Here is a 20,415-nt window from a genome sequence, read left to right as displayed (position 1 = left end):
GTTATTGGGTTACGGGGATAGGGTGGAAGTGAGTGCTTAAGTGAGTCGGTGCAGACTCGATGGGCCGAATGGCCTCCTTCTGCACTGCATGTTCTATGTTCTATGTTCTAAGGAACAGAGGATTCCGCCAGTGGTGTTTGGGGATTGTTTTGCCCTCTGCTCGAGGAAGAAGTGGAGATCCCAGAAATCCTCCTGTTTGGGAATGTACGTGTGGAAGGTTTAGACGTCCATAATGAAGAGGAGCTGATTCGTTCAGGAAACTGGAAATTGTTGATTTGATGTAGGGCATCAGAGGAATCACGAATATAGGTGTGAAAGGACTGGACAAGGGGAGTGAGAATGGAGTCGAGATGGGAGGAAATGGGTTCAGTGGGACAGGAACAGGCTGATACGATGGGAATACCTGGGCAGTACTGTTTGTGCATTTTGGGAAGAGGGTAGAAACAGGCTGTGGGGGTTGGGGTACTATGAGGTTGAAGATGTGGAGGGAAGATCTTCAGAGATGATGAGGTCAGTGACCCTGGAAACAATGGTTTGATGTTCGGTGGTGGGGCCGTGGTCCAGGGGATGGTAGGAGGAAGTGTCTCAGAGTTGGTGCTCAGGCTCTGCGAGGTAATGATCAGTACGCCAGATACCAACAGCACCACCCTTGTCGGCAGGTTTGATATCAAAGCCGGGGTTGGACTTGAGAGAACAGAGGCAAGATCAGAAGGAAACAGGTTGGTGTTGCTTGAGGAGTCCTGATAGGGTAGATGCTGAGAGGATTTCTGTCCTGTAGGGTGAGTCCAGAACTAAAAGCACAATTTTCTAATAGGGGCCTCCCTTAAAGATGGAGATTAAGAGGAATTTCTTCTCTCAGAGGGTCATTAACCTTGGGAATTCACTTCCCCAATGAGCACTGAAGACTGTGTCACTGAATATATTCATTAGAATATAAGAAATAGACCACATGGCCCATCGAGCCTGCTCCTCCAGTGAATACAATCCTGGCTGATCTAGGTCTTCAACTCCATTCTCCTGCCTGCTCCCTATATAATTTAAATTCTCTAAGAGACAAAATATCTGTCTATCCCAGACTTAAAAGTTTTCAACAAAGGAGCATCCACAATCTTCGGTGGTTAAAGAATTTGAAAGATTCACAACCCTTTGCGTGAACAAATTTCTCTTGAACTCAGTCCAAAATGATCAGCCTCTTATCCCTTGTGTTTGAGATTCCATGACGAATGAGAACAATCTCTCGGTGCCCATACTATCAAGCCCCTTCAGAGTTTTGTAGGTTTCAGAGAGTATGGGCGCGATTCTCCACTCCCACGCCGGTTGGGAGAATCGCCTGGGCCGCCAAAATTTCCGGGGACGCCGGTCCGATGCCCTCCCAAGCGGCGGGAACGGCCCGGTCGTGTTTCGCGGGCCGCAGGCCGGAGAATCGCCGGAGACACCCTAAATGGCGATTCTCCGGAACCCCCGCTATTCTGAGGCCCGGATGGGCCGAGCGGCCAGGCCGAAACGGCGGGTTCCCCCCGGCGCCGTCCACACCTGGTCGCTGCAGTCATGGGCGGTGCGTGAACGCTGGGGGGGCGGCCTGTGGGGGGGCGAGGGGGGATCCTGCACCGGGCCTCACCTAGAATGTGGGGTGGCCCGCGATCGGTGCCCACCGATCGTCGGGCCGTCCTCTCTGAAGGAGGACCTCCTTCCTTCCGCGGCCCCGCAAGATCCGTCCCCCATCTTCTTGCGGGGCGGATTTAGAGAGGACTGCAACCACGCATGCGCGGGGTGGCGCCGGCCAACCCGCGCATGCGCGGATGACGCCCGTTATGCGGTGCCGGCCGCGTCATTTATGCGGCGCCGCTTTTACGCGGGCGACAAGGCCTGGCGCGTGTAGATGACGCGGCCCCGATCCTGGCCCATTGTCAGGGCCTGAATCGGTCGGGACCGGGGCCATTCCGCGCCATCGTGAACCTCGACGGCGTTCACGCCGGCGCGGCCACTTCGGCGTGGGAGTGGAGAATCCCGCCCATTGTCTCTCATTCTTCTCAACGCCAAAGAATATAAGCCCAATTTACTCAGCTTTTCATCATAAGACACCCATCATCCCAGGGAGCAATTAAGAAAACCTCCACTATACTACCTCCAATCCAAAGTATCCTTTCTTAAATGTGAAGAGCAAAACTGAAACATGACTTCTGATGCAGTCTCAATAAAGTCCAGTACAGTAGTAAGACTTGTTTATTCCAGTACTCCAATCCCATTGCAATGAAGGCCAACATGCCATTAGCATTGTTGCTTCTCAGCACCAGGGTCCCAGGTTGGATTCCTGGCTTGGGTCAAAGTCTGTGCAGAGTCTGCACGTTCTCGCTGTGTCTGTGTGGGTTTCCTCCGGGTGCTCTGGTTTCCTCCTACAAGTCCCGAAAGACGTGCTGTTAGGTAATTTGGACATTCTGAATTCTCTGTGTACCCGAACAGGCGCCGGAATGTGGCGACTCGGGGTTTTTCACAGTAACTTCATTGCAGTATTAATGTAAGCCTACTTGTGACAATAAAGATTATTATTATTATTTACCTTCCTAATTGCTTGCTGCGCCTGCATGCTAACTCTCTGTGTTCCTTGTACAAGCCACCCAACTCAAGACAACGATAGATAGATTTTTGATTTACATGGGAGTCGATGGTTATGGGGGACAGCTGGGAAATTTGAGTTAAGACCATAATCAGATCAGTTTTAAACTCATTGAATGGTGCTGCAGGCTCAATGAGTTAAATGGCCTACTCTTGCTCTTGCTTCTTTTCATCTGTGATCTAAGAACCGTTTGTCCATAGGATGGCTCTCTTTCATACAGGCCACCCCTTTTCAATGTTGCTGCTCATCCAAGATCTCCAACGACCATTTAGTGAAAGGCGTCATTGTGCTTTTATCCAGTTACAGTGGGATAGTTGCACGCTGTAGGCAGAGCCAGCCCTTCATCACTGTTGATGTCTCATATTCTAGCCCCAACAACTGATGTGCCCTGCAATATCATGTGCCAAATGTAGTAAGAACTATTAAAATCTTTGAATTTCAATAATACGGGTTTTAAATTATCATGTAATTTAAATTTTTTTTTTTAAATAATAAGAATCTTTATTTGTGTCACAAACAGGCTTACATTAACACTGCAATGAAGTTATTGTGAAAATCCCCTAGTTGCCACACTCTGGCACCTGTTCGGATACTGAGGGAGAATTCAGAATGTCCAATATTCTATTCTTAATTTTGAGTAATGATTACTTGGACAGGATATGAGGCCATTGCAGCTGCTTTTCAACATAAGTTCTGGAGAGCAGGAGCAAGGGCCTATATTGGAGGTTAAGGAATTAGAAGAGAATTTCATTTTAATATGTTGTTTGTTACCATGACCATAGCTACATTATGACAGAATGGACATTAACAAAAGTAATTAATGAAGATGCATTGTAAGGCAAATGATCAAGACCAACTCAAAAATTAAAAGGCACTTAAATCAAGGATCCCAAACTATAATATTTTATTACATAAATTATAATTTCAATTCACCCAAATAACTTTGCAACTATGGATAGTAATAGTTCAAGAAGCACAGAAATGGATATTAGTCCATGTGACTTCCAGAGTTAGAGTCCAGTGAGGAATTCTTTCATGTAGAAGCTTGAGTTCAGCTGGCTGAAGCTCGGAGTTATAGAGTTCATTCCCCAGTTGGTGCTAATATCGCAGATGACATAGGTACACTGAGACTGAATCGGCTCTCCAGGAGGTGGTAGGAAATCTTCCAGCAGAGGCAGGCTTTGAGGAGCAGACTGTTGTTCAGCCTGTTGGTCTGCCTCTTGGATGTCACCAGTTGGATGTTCAACAGCAGATTGCCTGTGAGGTCAAAAATGTAATAGTAAAACTGTCTAATAGGCAGAGACTTGTGCCATGTTATATGGCCTATTAATGATTAATGCTTAATAATCAATTTCTGTGATTCTGTCAAAATTCCATTGTTTCCCCTAAGGAGAGAACAGAGGGACAAATTAGGATGAATGGGGTGCTTTGTCCTGGATGGTATCAAACTTCTTGAGCCATACTCATCGAGGCAATGAAGAGTATTCAATTACCATCCTCACTATACATGATGCACAGGTTTTGGGAAAGCAGGAGCTGAGATACTCATTACAGAATTCCTCACCTCTGACCTGCCCCTAGCCACAATATTTGCATGCTGGTTCAGTTCAGTTTCTGGTGAATGAAGTTTGATTCAGCGATGGTAATGCCATTGAATTTCAAGGGGCAATAGTTAGATTCTCTCTTGTTCTCTTTTTTATATTAATTTGGATGTCACTGGCAAGGCCGAACCCTATTTGGGGGAACTGAGTGGCTTGCTAGGCCATTTCAGATCGCAGTTCAGAGCCATAGGGTCTACAGATTTCCTTCTTCAAAGAGAAGTGAATCAGATGTGTTTTTCCGACAATTGTTCTGGAATTTAAAAAAAATTCAGATTCTGCCATCTGCTGTGGTGGGATTTGAACCTAGTCTCTAGCTTACCAGTCAAGTAAAAATACAACTATGCCACAACCTCCCTGGTTCTGTGGTGTAAATGTGACTTGTTACTTATCAGCCCAAGCTGAATATTGTCCATACTACCTATGGATGTGGACAGCTTCAGTATTTGAAGAGTTGTGAATGGTACTGCATATTGTCCAGTCATCAGCAACCAACCCCACTCTTGGCCTTATGATGAAGGGAAGTTCAGTGATTTAGCAGCTGAAGATGGTTGGGCCTAGGATATTATTCTGAGGAACTCCTGCAAGGATGTCCTGTGACTGAGGTGATTGGCCTCCGACAAATACAAAAATCTTCTTTTGTGTTAAGTATGATTCCTACCAGTGGAGAGTTTTCCCCTTGATTTCCACTGACTCCAATATTGCTGAAGCTCTTTGATGTCACATCCGATTAAATGTTGCCTTGACGTCAAGGGCAGTCACAGTGCACCTCACCTTTTGAGTTTGCCCACGGTTGTAATGAGGCCAGGAGACAAGTGGCTCGGGGAAACCCAAACAGAGTATCAGTGAGCAGGTTTTTGCTGTATAAGTGCCACATTGGAACCAGTGCCAATGGCACCATCCATTTCTTGGATTTAAAAAAATAATATTTTTATTGGCATTTTCCAATTTTAACAGTTTGACAATTTGACATATAAAGAACATAATATTTACAGAGTATGATGTTACTTATGTACAATTTTACACGTACCCCTTTTTTGGCCCTCCCTCTTTCCTTGCTCCCCCTCCCCAGTTGATAGTCAGGCTCCCTCCTGGTCCCATCTTTTGCCCTGGCTGTCCTATTGTTATACTTCTTTCCTTCATTATTTGATTCCTGCTGTCCGGCGGGTTCACTGGGTGGGGGGGGGGGGGGGGGGGGGGGGGGGAGTTCTCTGCCCCTTCCCCTCCTCATTTTTTTTCCATGTGTCTCCCTGAACTCCCGTGGGTTCCTCCCTTGCCCCTCTCTGTTCTATGCGTGCTTGTCTGCTCTCATCAGCCTCCCACCCCCCCCCCCCCCTTTCTTCCGAATCACTATTGGCTTTGAGCAGGTCTTGGAACAGGCTGATGAATAGCCGCCACAATTTGCGGAAGCCCTCGTCTGACCCTCGGATGGTGAACTTCATCTTCTCCAGGTGTTGAAATTCCGACAATTCTGCCAGCCTTCCTTCAATTTGCCGATGATTGGGAAGAGGCTAGTCTGGCGGTAATTGGCCAGATTGGATTTGTCCTGCTTTTTCTGGACATTCTTGGGTAATCTGTGACATTGTTGGGTAAATGCCAGAGTTGTAGCATTACGGGACAGCTTGGTGTGACTAGTTCTGGAGCACAGGTTTTCAGCATTATTGTAGGGAATCTTGTTGTCAGGGCACATGGCCTTTGCAGTATCAGTGCCATGAGGCATTTCTTGATCACATGGAGTGAATTGAATGGCATCTCTGATACTGGAGACCTCTGAAGGAGGGATTTCAATTAAATTTGTTCCCAGGTACCCCCTGAGAAATGGATAGAGGATCTTCTATCGGCCTTTACCTATATTCTAAATAGAGATGAAAATCTTGGGCGTCATTCTCCGACCCCCCGCCGGGTCGGAGAATCGCCGGGGGCTGGCGTGAATCCCGCCCCCGCCAGTTGCCGAAGTCTCCACCACCGGATATTCGGCGGGGGCGGGAATCGCGCCGCGCCGGTTGGCGGGCCCCCCCCGCTCGATTCTCCAGCCTGGATGGGCCGAAGTCCCGCCGATAAATTGCCTGTCCCGCCGGCGTAGATTAAACCACCTTTTGAACGGCGGGACAAGGCGGCGTGGGCGGGCTCCGGGGTCCTGGGGGGGGCGTGGGGCGATCTGGCCCCGGGGGGTGCCCCCACGGTGGCCTGGCCCGCGATCGGGGCCCACCGATCCGCGGGCGGGCCTGTGCCATGGGGGCACTCTTACCCTTCCGCCTCCGCCACGGTCTCCACCATGGCGGAGGCGGAAGAGACTCCCTCCACTGCGCATGCGCGGGAAACTGTCAGCGGCCGCTGACGCTCCCGCGCATGCGCCGCCTGGGGATGTCATTTCCGCGCCAGCTGGCGGGGCAACAAAGTCCATTTCTACCAGCTGGCGGGGCGGAAATTCCTCCGGCGCCGGCCTAGCCCTCAATGTTGGGGCTCGACCCCCAAAGATGCGGAGCATTCCGCACCTTTGGGGCGGCACGATGCCCGTCTGATTGGCGCCGTTTTGGGCACCAGTTGGCGGACATCGCGCCGTTTCGGGAGAATTTCGCCCCTTATTCTTAATGGTCACTGAAAGTCTCCCTAAAACATCCAGGCCCTCCAGAAGACGTCTGCCAAGGGCATTAAAGGTCACAGGGCATGGATAACAGCAGGCTGCCTCCACCTTTGATGTGCATTCTGAGGACACACCTAGACATAGCCCCCACCCGCCCACCAGGAGCATTGGGACAGCAGCTCCAGTGCCCTTAAGCTGCGTGCCAGAAAATGGAAATGGCTGCTCACTTCCTCACTTCCCCATAGTAACCATTGCGCCAGGTTCCCATTTTTGAAAAGGAGTACTAAATGATGCCCATGTGAATTCCCACTGGGGAGTTGGGTAATTTCTGGGAGGCCGTTGCAGTCAACTTCAATTGCATTCATGTGATCAAAATGAATGTAAATGAGGGTTAATGATATTCTTGCCATTTTTGAACGTGATCCGGAACTCGCCATCAGGAGGGGACCGAGTGATTCGCAAAGTGGCTCACGCCTGGTGCGAATCTTGATTGAATCTCCCGCTATTCACCCGGCGCGCCCTAATCCATGCCGGGCACAACACAGACGCTGAATTGCTCCCTATAAGTTTTCCAACAATGGGGTTCCTGTTCCATCACCCCCCCCCCCCCCCCCCCCCCCCCAGCTCTTCTTTCCACTTCACTCACCTTAACCTCCTTCATGGGCACCATATCCCCCTTCAGGATCCTCCCACAGATCGCCGACAGAACCCCCTTCTCCAACCCCCCGCTGACAATCCCACCTCCAGCAACAAGGAAGCCGGTGCTATCGGGAAAGTTAGGAAGACCTCCCTTGCAAAATGCCGAACCTGCAGGTATCTAAACATTTCTCCTTGCACCAACCAATGCTTTTCTCCCAACTCCTCCAAGCTCATGAATCGTCCCCCAAGGAACAGATCCTTCATTTCCTGAATCCCCCTCCCCTCCCATCTCTGAAACCTCGCACCATTCTTCCCCGGCTCAAATCCATGATTCCCCCTAATCGGCATCCCCCTGACCCGGTGCCCAGCTTAAAATGTTGCCTGAACTGCCTCCAGTCTTCAAAGTGGCCTTACTACTGGACTCACTGAATACTTACCTGGTCCCATTGGGAGCGACATTGTTGCAAGTGCTCGTAACCCCAACCCCCTACGCGGACCCTCCTCCATCTTAACCCAATGGGTTTTCCCCTCCTTAATCCAGCCCTGCACCTTCTCCGCATTCACCGCCCAATAGTAGAACAGTAAGTTTGGGAGGCCTTGCCCTCTCTGCAAAACCACCCTCCTAATCCTGGCCACCTCCCCCGCCCCTATCCCCAAATAAACAAGGTGATCAATTTGTCCACCTCCTTAAAGAAGGATTTCGATAGGAAGACCAACAGACACTGAAAAACGAATAAACATTGCAGTAACACATTCATTTTAGCTGCCTGCATCCAGCCCACCAATGACAAATTGGTTGTCCCGACTTGCCATATTGGCCTTCACCATCCCCACCAAACTAGTAAAATTATCCCTCCGGAGCCCACCCCAATCCCCGCGCCACCCGCACCCCCAAGTACCTAAAGTGGGTTGCCACCAGATGAAATGGCAGCTTTTTCCCTCCCATCCCTGCCCCTATTCCTGGCTGGGAGACAATAAAGTACTCGCTCTTGCCCAGGTTTAATTTATAGGGGGCAGCACGGTGGTGCAGTGGTTAGCACTGCTTCCTCATGGGTCCGAGAACCTGGTTTCGATCCCGGCTCTGGGTCACTGTCCGTGTGGAGTTTGCACATTCTCCCTCTGTCTGCGTGGGTCTCATCACCACAACCCAAAGATATGCAGGGTAGGTGGATTGGTCACGCTAAATTGCCCCTTAATTAGAAAACAAAATTGGATATTTTAAATTTATTTTTTAAAAAAGATTCAATTTATACCCCGAGAACGACCCAAATCTTTGGAGCAGCCCCATTATATTCCCCACCAGCGTGCTTTGCTCTGAAATGTACAGTAGCAGTTCATCAGCATACCAGGATACTCTATGCTCCATACACCCCCTCACTGTCCTCTTCCACAACCCCGAGCTCCTTCGCACCATGGCCAAAGGCTCGAGAGCCAGTGCAAACAGGGGGGACATAAGACACCCCTGCCTCGCAACCCGATGCAGAACCCAAATTCATATTATTGTTGCGCACACTTGCCGTTGGTTCCTTATACAGCAGCCGTAGCCATGCCGCGGACCTCAGCCTGATCCCAAATCGCTCCAATACCGCCATCAAATAATCCCACTCTACCCAATCAAACGCCTTCTCTGCGTCCAGTGCCACCACGACCTCCGTCTACTTTCTCTCCGACGGCGACATGATCACATTTAACAACCTTCTCACATTCGAAAACAGCTGCCTTCCCTTCACGAACCCTGTCTGATTCTCTCCTAGCACCTTCAGGAGACATCCCTCCAGCCTTGCCGCCAGCATCTTTGCCAATATCTTGACATCTACATTCAATAGGAATATAGGCCTATACAACCCACACTCCACTGGGTCCCTATCCTTCTTTAACAGCAGGGAAATCGAATCCGGCCCCAACGTTTGTGGCAAGACCCCTTTACCTATCACCTCCTCAAACATTCCCACCATCAGCGGCACCAAGTAGTCCTTAAACTTCTTATAATATTCCACTGGGAACCCATCTGCTCATGCCGCCTTCCCTGACTGTATCCTCCCAATTGCCTCCTTCACCTCCTGCTCACCCACCGGCCCCTCCAGCATTGCTCGATCCTCCTCCCCCAACGTCGGGGACTCCAACCCATCCAGGAACTCCCTTCTCTCTCGCTCCTCTCCCGGTGTCTCTGACCTTGACAACGTCTTACATTACTCTTCAAAAACTTTATTGATCTGCTCCGGAATGACCACCAGCTTCCCCATCTTACCCCGCACCTGAATTATCTCCCTTGCCGCAGCCATCTCCCTATGAAGCTGGCTGGCTTTCTCTCCATGTTCATAGACTGCCCCCCTCACCCATCTCAACTGGTGCACCGCTTTTCCTGTGGCCAACCGGTGGAACTTTGCCTGAAGCTCCTTCCCCCTTGCCAGAAGGGCCAGACCTGGGTCCTGGCGTACCTCCTACCCACCACCAGTATCTCCTCTATGAATTTTTAGCACTCCTCTGTCTCCTCCCTGTCCACCTTAATCTTAAACGAGATCACTTCTCCCCTTACTACTACCTTCAGAGCCTCACAGACCACCGACTGCGAAACTTCCCCAATGCAATTAAACTTCACATATTCCTCAATCACGTTCCCAATCATATCGCAAAACCTCCGGTCCCCTAACAGCCCCAAATCCATTCTCCACTCCGGCCTCTGGGCCATCCCCTTCTCCAGAACCACATACACCCAATGCAGCGCATGGTCTGAAATCACTATCACTGAATTCTCTAACACTTTGACCCCGGACAATAATACCTTCCCCACCATAAAAAGTCTATTTTCGAGTACACTTTATGTACCAGGGAGAAAAATTAATATTCCCTTGGATGCAGGAACCTCCATGCGTCCACTTCTCACATCTCTCTAATGAGTCCAGCCAACGCCTTCACCCCCTCTCACTGAGCTAGCGAGCGCGGCTGAGACCTGTCCACTTTCAGCTCCTGCACCATATTCCAGTCCCCCCCACTATTAACTTGTGAATATCCTGGTCCGGGATGGCATCCAGAACCCTCTTCACAAACTCTACATCATCCCAGTTGAGGTCATATACGTTCGCCAGTGCCGACAAGCTCCCCTCTTATGATCCCATCACAATCACGTACCTACCCCCCCTGGTCCGCCACCACCTTCTCCATCTGAAACCTCACCCTCTTGCCCACCAATATCGCTATGCCCGGAGCCCTGCTATCAAACCACGAGTGAAAAACCTGGCTCACCCAATCCTCCTGAGCCTCACCTGACCTTTCACCCTCAGGTGGGTCTCCTGTAGCATCACCACATTGGCCTTCAGACTCTTTAAATGTGCAAATACCCTCAACCTCTTCACAGGTCCCCCTAACCCCCTCACATTCCACGTTATTATTCTGACTGAGGGTCTCTCACCCCCCCACCCCTCCTATCCGCCATCGTCATAACTCCGAGTCCTGCCCACTGGGCCTGACCCGCCCGTCCTTTTGTTGCCGTTGAACCCCTCCCACCCTCCCAGAATCTCCCTATCCACTTCCTCTTGAAAACACCTTGCCCAGTATCGATCCTATCCCCCCACATTTCACACCTCCCAAGCCCACTGTTCAACCCGGTTCCAATGTCCACGGCCCCTCCCCCACCATAATCCCGTTCACTAGCCAACCTTCGCTTGCTAATGTGGAGGTCCCAGCCTAAGCCCCCCTTCTCCCTATCCCCTCCCCCATTACCTAACCATTGGAAAACAAAGACACTCAAACAAAACCAGTGCTCAAAGACTACGTCCCAGAAAAAACACCGTTACCCCAAAGCCCAATATTCTCACACCCACTGTAACCCATAGCAGAGGTTACACTACCCTTCCCCATCAACCAACCCAAGAATCAAACCCCCAACTCTTCCCCCACAGATAAAACCAAACAAACATCCTGAAATAAGAAACAAGGGATCATGGACGGGATTCTCCTGTACCCGGCGGGACGGGGGGGGTCCCGGCGGGACGGAGAGGCGTGAACCACTCCGGCATTGGGCCGCCCCAAAGGTGCGGAATCCTCTTTTTTTTAAAAATAGACAGGAGCGTTATGAGTTTCGTGTGGGCAGGGTAGACCCCGAGGGTAAGGAGGGGTTCCTGCAGCGTAGCAGGGACAGAGGGGGACTGGCGTTGCTGAACCTGGATGACTACTACTGGGCCGCCAATGTGGCGATGGTTTGTAAGTGGATGAGGGAGGGAGAGGGGGCGGCGTGGAAGAGGCTGGAGATGGCGTCCTGTAAGGGAACGAGCCTAAAGGCGCTGGTGACGGCGCCGCTGCCGCTCTCCCCGAAAAGGTATACCACAAACCCAGTGGTGGTGGCAACCTTAAGGATCTGGGAGCAGTGGAGGCGACACAGGGGGGTGATGGGTGCCTCGGTGTGGTCCCCGATCAGGAACAACCATAGGTTTGTCCCAGGAAGGATGGACGGAGGGTTCCAGAGCTGGCAACGGGCAGGAATTAGGAGACTGAGAGATTTGTTTATTGACGGGACGTTCGCGAGCCTGGGAGCGCTGGAGGAAAAGTATGAGCTGCCCCTGGGGAATAATTTTAGATACATGCAAGTGATGGCGTTTACGAGGCAACAGGTGAGGGAATTTCCGCTGCTCCCGACACAGGGGATCCAAGATAGAGTGATTTCCGGGGTATGGGTCGGGGAGGGTAAAGTGTCCAAAATATATCAGGAGATGAGAGACAAGGGGGAGGCGCTGGTAGAGGAGCTGAAGGGAAAATGGGAAGAAGAGCTGGGGGAGGAGATTGAGGAGGGGCTGTGGGCTGATGCCCTAAGTCGGGTAAATTCCTCGTCCTCGTGTGCCAGGCTTAGCCTGATACAATTTAAGGTTCTACACAGAGCACATATGACGGGAGCTAGACTGAGCAGGTTCTTTGGAGTGGAGGACAGGTGCGGGCGGTGCTTGGGAAGCCCGGCGAACCACACACATGTTCTGGTCGTGTCCGGCACTGGATGAGTACTGGAGGGGAGTGGCAAAGGTGATTTCAAAGGTGGTGTAGGTCCGGGTCAAGCCAGGCTCAGGGTTAGCTATATTTGGGGTAGCGGAAGAGCCGGGAGTGCAGGAGGCGAAAGGGACCGATATTCTAGCCTTTGCGTCCCTGATAGCCCGGCAAAGGATCCTACTTATGTGGAAGGAAGCGAAACCCCCCGGCGAGGACGCCTGGATAAACGATATGGCAGGGTTCATAAAACTAGAATGAATGAAATTTGCGCTGAGAGGATCGGCTCAGGTGTTCTCCAGGCGGTGGCAACCGTTCCTTGACTATCTCGTGGAACGTTAAGGGAAAATGGGGGGGGGGGGGGGGGAGGGAAGTGGGGGCACTATTTTTTTTTGTTACTTTGTTAGTTCACTATTTTATTTAAATAATGTTATTTATCAGTTATTGTGCTACTTTTATGTTGATTTGTAAAGTGGAAAAATTTTGTTTGAAAACTTTAATAAAATATATTTTTTAAAAAGGTGCGGAATCCTTCGCGCCTTAAGTGGCTATGCCCGTCCCCAAGTGGTTGGCGCCCTGCCGGCCGGTGGGATAGGGGCCTGGCGCCGAAGGGCCTCTGCCGGCCGGCACGAGTCGCCTCATGCACGGGAGCGCCAGCGTGTGCTGGCATCATCCCCACGCATGCGCGGGAGGGTTCATCTCCGCATCGGCTATACCGGAGGACCACAACGGCCGATGCAGAGTAATAGAGTGCCACCTGCAGATCGGTGGGCCCTGACCGCGGGCCAGGCCACCGTGGGGGCACCTCCCGGGCCAAGATCCCCCCGTGACCCACTAGGAACCCCGAAGCCCGCCCGCGCCACCAAGTCCCACCAGTAAGGGACCTACGCTGATTTACGCCTCCGGAATCGGCTACAGGCGGGCGGGACTTCGACCCATCGCGGGCCGGAGAATTCGGGCGGCCCCGGCGCCCATTGAGTCGCGCCGGACCCTGCCATTCTCCGAGGCGGGCGGTGCGACTTACGCCGGGCCGGTTTTCGGGGGGCGGGAGAATTGGGCAGACGGCGGGGGCGGGATTCACGTCCACCCCCGGTGATTCTCCCACCCGGCGGGGTGTCGGAGAATCCTGCCCAAGGTTGTACACAACATTTCACCCCCCTCTCTTCAGTCCAGAACCAAACCCCAGTTTCATTTTTCATTTTAACCTCAGTCCTTCAGCTTTCACCTCCACTGCCTCCACCGTCTCAAAGTAGAAGCCCCTCAAGTCATAGGTCACCCTCTGTTTCGCTGGGTAGACAACGCCGAACTTCACACCATTACTGTAGAGTGCTGCCTTCACTTGACCAAAGGCTGCCCGCCTTCTCGCCTGCCCACTGCACCTCATACCTTTGTTTCGCCCAACACAAGGCCTTCTCCTTGACATTAAATTTGTGGAAACAAATTATGACCACCCTTGGCAGCTCGTTGCTCATCTTCTTGCTCATCACCTCCATATGTTTGGCGAACTGCCTCTCAAACTCTTCACCAATCACCTCAGTCAAAGACTCGAAGGTGACTGGCACGGCCTCATCCAGCGATCCAATCTCCACCATCATTCCTGCTGCTGGGCTGACCCGTTCACGCGATGGTAAACTACCACTCGTCGCTTTCTTCCCTGAGTTTTTTTCTGGATCGTTGACATTCCCCTCCTTCCTTATGTCTTCCTGCACCAGCTTATCCAAAAAACTGCCCCTGGAACCGGGCATTAAAATCCAAAAAACAGAGCCTGGAGCAGGAGCCACCCAACGTGCGACTCCCACCTACGTGCCACCATCGGAAGTCCGTTATGTGAGATATTGATTGTGATGATGGAGCAACACCAATTATAATGGCAGCAGAATTAGTTTTGAAGAAAAGGAATCCCCCTGCAATGATGGGGAATTGTTGTTCATAATGCGATGGGAATTACACTTGCAATAGAATAAAAACATTGGTTATCCTGTTAGCAACTGAAATAGCATGTGAAGTGAAGATTAAGATGTTACCAGTTGTAATGACATGAAGTTGTTGAATCTGATATGCAAAACTATCTCTTGTGTTAAGGAGTATTGAGAATGGTGGATGATATGTGAAAATTAATACAGAAGTAGATTCAAGGCTTAAACTGAAAATAAGTTTTCTGGGATCTTTCTCAAGGACTTGTTTGAAATATGGAAACTGCAATGTTAACCCCATTGATCTAGAGGATGGTTTTAGCAGAATTAAGCTCTGCATCAATCAGTTGACTCAAGAAACTGCAGCAGTGTTGGTGAAAAGATCATTAAAGTGGTATGGGATGAGAAGCAGACACCAGTCAGTAACATTCAATAAATAGCCTGAATATCTGACAATGTGATCAAAAGAGGTCAAATAATCAACACCAACATATTGGTGATTGTCCCATTGTGAATTAGGTCTGAGCTGTTCCAGCTGAAGCAGATGGTATTTCTTCCTCCTCAGGTTTAAACCTGCCATAAGAACATAATATACAGCATTGGCCATATACCATATGCCTCACACTAAAAATGTTGGGCCCGAGGCTGCTGCTAATCTCATCCTGTCAGAAGGCATTGCAGTTTATGTTTGTAACACTCCACTGTGAAGGAGAGATAGAATCTGCTTCCTGTGAATAAGACCCTAGGCCTGAGCACCATAACATGGCACAACAGTCTCTCTCTTTGTCTGAACAGTCCTTCGTACAGATAGTATCTCTCTTTAGTCAAGCAGGAATTAACTCAAGTTGATCACAGCAAAATGATTTCAATAGCAGCCTTCCTGTCTCCAGCAAACCTTTCCAAATCAACTGGGAAGGTCAAGATTTCTCAAGAAATGTAAGCATGATGACAATGTAAATCTATATAGCATATTAAACATGCAAAATACCTTCAGCCACATTCCAAACAGCCGGGATGAGAGTGAGCAAATGTGGATGAAAGGAATAGACGCTACAGTAATTGAAACTGGAATACATTCTACTTGAAATGATTAACCTTATATCTTTCATTTGTCATTTTTTCCACAAAGGTGCGTCACATGCTATATTTACAATGATCTTTTATTGAAAATAAACACCCCACACTACAGACTAATAACACAATTGTAATTTCTTTCATTACACATCGGGGTGGCATGGCAGTGCAGTGGTTAGCACTTCTGCCTACGACACTGAGGACCCAGGTTTGATCCAGGCCACAGGTCAATGTCCGTCTGGAGTTTGCGCATTCTCCCCGAGTCTGTGTGGGTTTCACACCACAAGCCAAATATGTGCAGGTAGGTTGATTGGCCACGCTAAACTGCCCCTAAATTGGAAAAGAATAATTGGGTACTCTAAATGTTTTAAAAAACTATCATTGCACATAGTTTTTAAAAGAATTTAGAGTATCCATTTCTTTTTTTCCCAATTAAGGGGAATTTTAGCATGGCCAATTCACCTACCCTGCACATCTTTCTGGGTTGTGGGGGTGAGACCCACGCAGATACGGGGATAATGTGCAAACTGCACACAGTCTGTGACCTAGGGCTGGGATCAAACCCAGGTCCTCGGCGCCATGAGGCAGCAGTGCTAACCACTGCACCACCGTGCTACCCTCTTCAGTGCACATAGTTAACATTTTGACAAATATGTTCCTCCTACATCTGGTTGGTGACAGCTCCTTTATATCCCATTCTTCATGAACATCCAGCAAAATTTGTTTTGCAAAGGCAGCATGGTGGCACCGGGGTTGGCATTGCTGCCTACAGCGCTGAGGGCCTGGGTTTGAATCCCGGCCCTGGGTCACTGTCCGTGTGGAGTTTGCACATTCTCCCCGTGTCTGCATGGGTTTCACCCCCACAACCCAAAAACTGTGCAGGGTAGGTGGATTGGCCATGCTAAATTGCCCCTGAATTGGAAAAACTAATTGGGTCCTCTGAATTTTAAAAAAAAATTTGTTTCGCACTTCCAAAATTCTGGATTAAACTCGGATGTCACATGGCACTATGAGTGTCCCTGGGATATTCTGGAAATTCCATGCACCTTGGCACCTAATGGACACAGCAGGGTGCATAGCTGCTGAGGGAAAGCATAGGCCTCAAAATCAGAGAAATCACAGAGAATTGATTTCAGGAAATAAAATAATGTCAGAACTCATTTATACTTTGGTTGCATTCCTGCCGCTTTAGAAGAGTTCACAAAATTTCAGGACCGCAAAACATTTTCTGAGGTGGGGTGATGTGTCAAGACTATCGATTACAAATGAAGAGATACTTAAACCTTACATAACACTTTTATCACGGTCCCAGTTTTGCATTTGGTTGTCCAAGCAAAACCGTCCAAGTGTTTAGTTATTTTGGTTAGAGCTTCCTGGCATTAACCTGAACCTGGAGGGAATGATCAATGATTTATCTGAAAATGTTCTTGTTCTCATTTGCCAACCCCGCCTATATTGTACCTCCATGCCTGTGCTAAGAGCATCTATGTGTAGAACTGCACAGCTGTCGACATTTGCCATTCTTTCTTTTTAATATCTTTATTGGTTTGCATTTATAATATAATAACATTGCAAGGAACATCCCACAGTAATGCTGAGATATTTACAGAGGCAGAGAGAAAAGAAAAAAATTAGGAATATAAATAGTTATGTATACAAAAGTAATGTGTGTACTCCAGGCTCCACAGAATCAGTTGCCACAACCGTGCCATATTAACTTTATACATGTTGCCTCCTGGTATTAAAATATACCAGGGGTGTGTTTGGTGCTACCTCGGTGAACCTTGTTGCCGTTGCTGTGCTTGCACCCATGTGTTTCCTTGCCTTTCATCCCCCTGGCTCCTCTGTCTTGCCTGCCCAGTATCCTGGTTGGTGTCCCCCCTGTCATAATATTCACCAGTACATTATGGTGCAGACACACACACACACTGATGGACATGCAGTGGGACCCATCAGCATACACAACACCGCAGCCAATCACTAGTGAGAGCACACGCACTATAAAGACAGGGGACAGGAGAGTTCCCGCTCATTCTAGTAGCAGCCAGCTCGGAGCACAGAGCTCACAGCCTGCAACACAGACATTCACCATGTGCTGAGTGCATCACCTGGGTTAGGACTAGGCAAGGGTCAACAGTTAAAGCTGGTATTGCATTTACCCACAGTTCAAGTATGTTAATATAGTTAACCTTGTAATAAAATAGAGTTGCACCACTTCCAGTGTTGGTGACCTGTTTGTGATCCAGAACACCCAACACATCATGGTACAAGGAGTGGTTGCATACTAGCACTTCTGAGACCCACCTGCAGCTAATCAGCATTCCGGCATCCTGAAGTATGGAGAACATCAACCCGCCGCCGCCGCTCCGCATCGCCGGCACCTCAGCGCACAGTGACAACCAGCAACGAAACCCAGGCAAGATGTTAGAGATCCAGGTTCCGCAGCAGCTCCAGTGCCACGGCGAACTCCGTGAAAACTGGCGGGCATTCCGGCAAAAGTTTGAAATCTTCCTGCTGGCAGCCGAACTAGAAGACCCCGCCGATCCTGAAAAAACAGAGCTTCTCCTCACCATCGCCGGTGCCAGAGCAGAAGAAATCTTTAAAAAATTCAAGTTCTCCAAGGGGCAAAACAGGAGCGACTTCCAGGCAGTCCTGGACAAATTCGGCAAATACTATGAGGAAAACACACTCCAACCAGCAAGCAAAGGTAAGAGAAGCGCCAGTACTCACCTCAAAGCCGAAATCCGGGAGCAGAGAACAATTTTGGTCAGCGGCAATCTTTCTAAAGGGACTGCACTTGCGCAGTTGTGCGACGCCGCGCATGCGCAATCACGAAAACGGCCATCAGTAAAGGAACCGTGATCTGCGCATGTGCAAACGCCTCCTACATGCTACATCACGTGCGTCATGACATCAGAGACCCCGAACCATGCCCATTTAAAGGGGAAACGTCCCAAATCAAAGAAAAAATCTTTTAAAGCTGTAAAACAACCTTCCTTCACCTGGAATGATAGCACAATGCCTCAAATTGAACCAGGAAATGAAATAAACCTCCGAAGAACCCTGCAACAAGCAGTTACCTATGCCCAAACTGAGTCCGATTCCGACTTCCCGCAGACCAGTGATACCGAGGACCCGAGGGAGCCTTTTCGAGTCGCTGTTATAACAAAGGACAGGCTGTCCCCGAATCAAAACCACCAGCCGCTGTCGGTGCACAGCATTGATCCAGACAACGAGTGGTGTGCCACCCTGATGGTCAACCAATCCCAGATACGATTCCGCCTGGACACTGGCGCTCCCGCTAATCTCCTAGCGTGGTCCGCCTTTCAGACCCTTGGGGTTAAACCAACCATTCTTCCGTCGACCTACCAACTAGTGGACTACAATGGCAACGTCATTCCTGCTACCGGTTCATGCCAACTCGAAGTGACGCACAACTCACGAAAAGCCATCCTTCCCTTCGAGATCGTGGGCTCCTCGAAGGACTCTCTGCTAGGTGCACAGGTGTGCAAACTCCTAAACATTGTTCAACGAGTACACTCTCTCTCTCCAGAGGACATGTCTGCCTTCCAGGATGCGGACTTCAGGGCGCAACTCAATGCCATCATCGACCAGCACCGCAACGTTTTCGAAGGCATGGGCACGCTTCCATACACTTACAAAATCCTGCTCAAACAAGACGCCACGCCTATGGTTCATGCACCTCACAGAGTCCCAGCCTCAAGAACCGCCTCAAGCAGCAGCTGCAGGACCTCCAGGACCAAGGAGTGCTCTCCAGAGTGACGGAACCAACCGACTGGGTCAGTTCCATGGTGTGCGTAAAGAAGCCCTCCGGCGAGCTCCGGATCTGCATTGACCCAAAGGATCTGAATCGCAACATAATGAGGGAGCATTACCCTATCCCCAAGCGTGAGGAGATCACGTGTAAGATGGCTCGGGCCAACATCTTCACCAAACTTGACGCCTCGAAAGGATTCTGGCAAATTCAACTAGACAGGTCCAACAGAAAGCTGTGTACCTTTAATACCCCATTTGGCAGATACTGCTACAACTGGATGCCGTTTGGGATTATATCGGCATCAGAAGTATTCCACCAGATCATGGAGCAAATGATGGAGGGCATTGAGGGTGTGCGCATCTATGTTGACAACATCATCATTTGGTCCACCACCCCGCAGGAGCATATCAGTCGCCTCCAGGGTGTTTTCAAACGAATACGGGACCAAGGCCTTCGCCTCAACAGAGCCAAATGTTCCTTCGGCCAGATGGAACTCAAGTTCCTAGGTGACCACATCTCCCGGTTGGGTGTGCGGCCGGATGCGGACAAGGTGGCAGCCATCACGGCTATGCAGAAGCCAGCGGATATGAAGGCGGTCCCCACGATTTTTGGGCATGGTCAACTTCCTGGGGAAGTTCAACCCCAACCTCGCCTCCCATACCACAGCTCTCCAGAACCTGGTCAGGAAGACAACAGACTTCCAATGGCTTCCCGCCCACCAGCGCGAATGGGAGGAGCTTAAGACCAAGCTTACCACGGCCCTGGTATTGGCATTTTTTGATCCCATGAAGGAAACAAAAATTTCAATGGATGCCAGCCAATCCGGCATTGGGGCGGTGCTCCTGCAACGCGATGAGGCCTCATCATGGGCCCCCATTGCATATGCGTCACGTGTCATGACCCCCACGGAACAGCGCTATGCGCAGATAGAAAAGGAGTGCCTGGGCCTGTTGACTGGGGTCGACAAATTTCATGACTACGTGTACAGCCTCCCCCAATTCACTGTCGAGACCGACCATCACCCGCTGGTCAACATTATACAAAAAGACCTGAATGATATGACCCCTCGCCTCCAGCGCATTCTGCTTAAACCCCGGCGGTACGATTTCCAGCTCCTATACACCCCGGGCAAGGACCTGATCATAGCCGACGCTCTGTCCAGGGCAGTCAACACCCCGTGTGACCCAGAGGGGTTCGCCGGCCAGGTTGACACCCATGTGGCCTTCACGGCCTCCAATCTGCCG

The sequence above is a fragment of the Scyliorhinus torazame genome, chromosome 7, assembly GCF_047496885.1.
Source record: "Scyliorhinus torazame isolate Kashiwa2021f chromosome 7, sScyTor2.1, whole genome shotgun sequence".
Taxonomy (NCBI): Eukaryota; Metazoa; Chordata; class Chondrichthyes; order Carcharhiniformes; family Scyliorhinidae; genus Scyliorhinus; species Scyliorhinus torazame.
Note: the sequence above shows the minus strand (reverse complement) of the source record.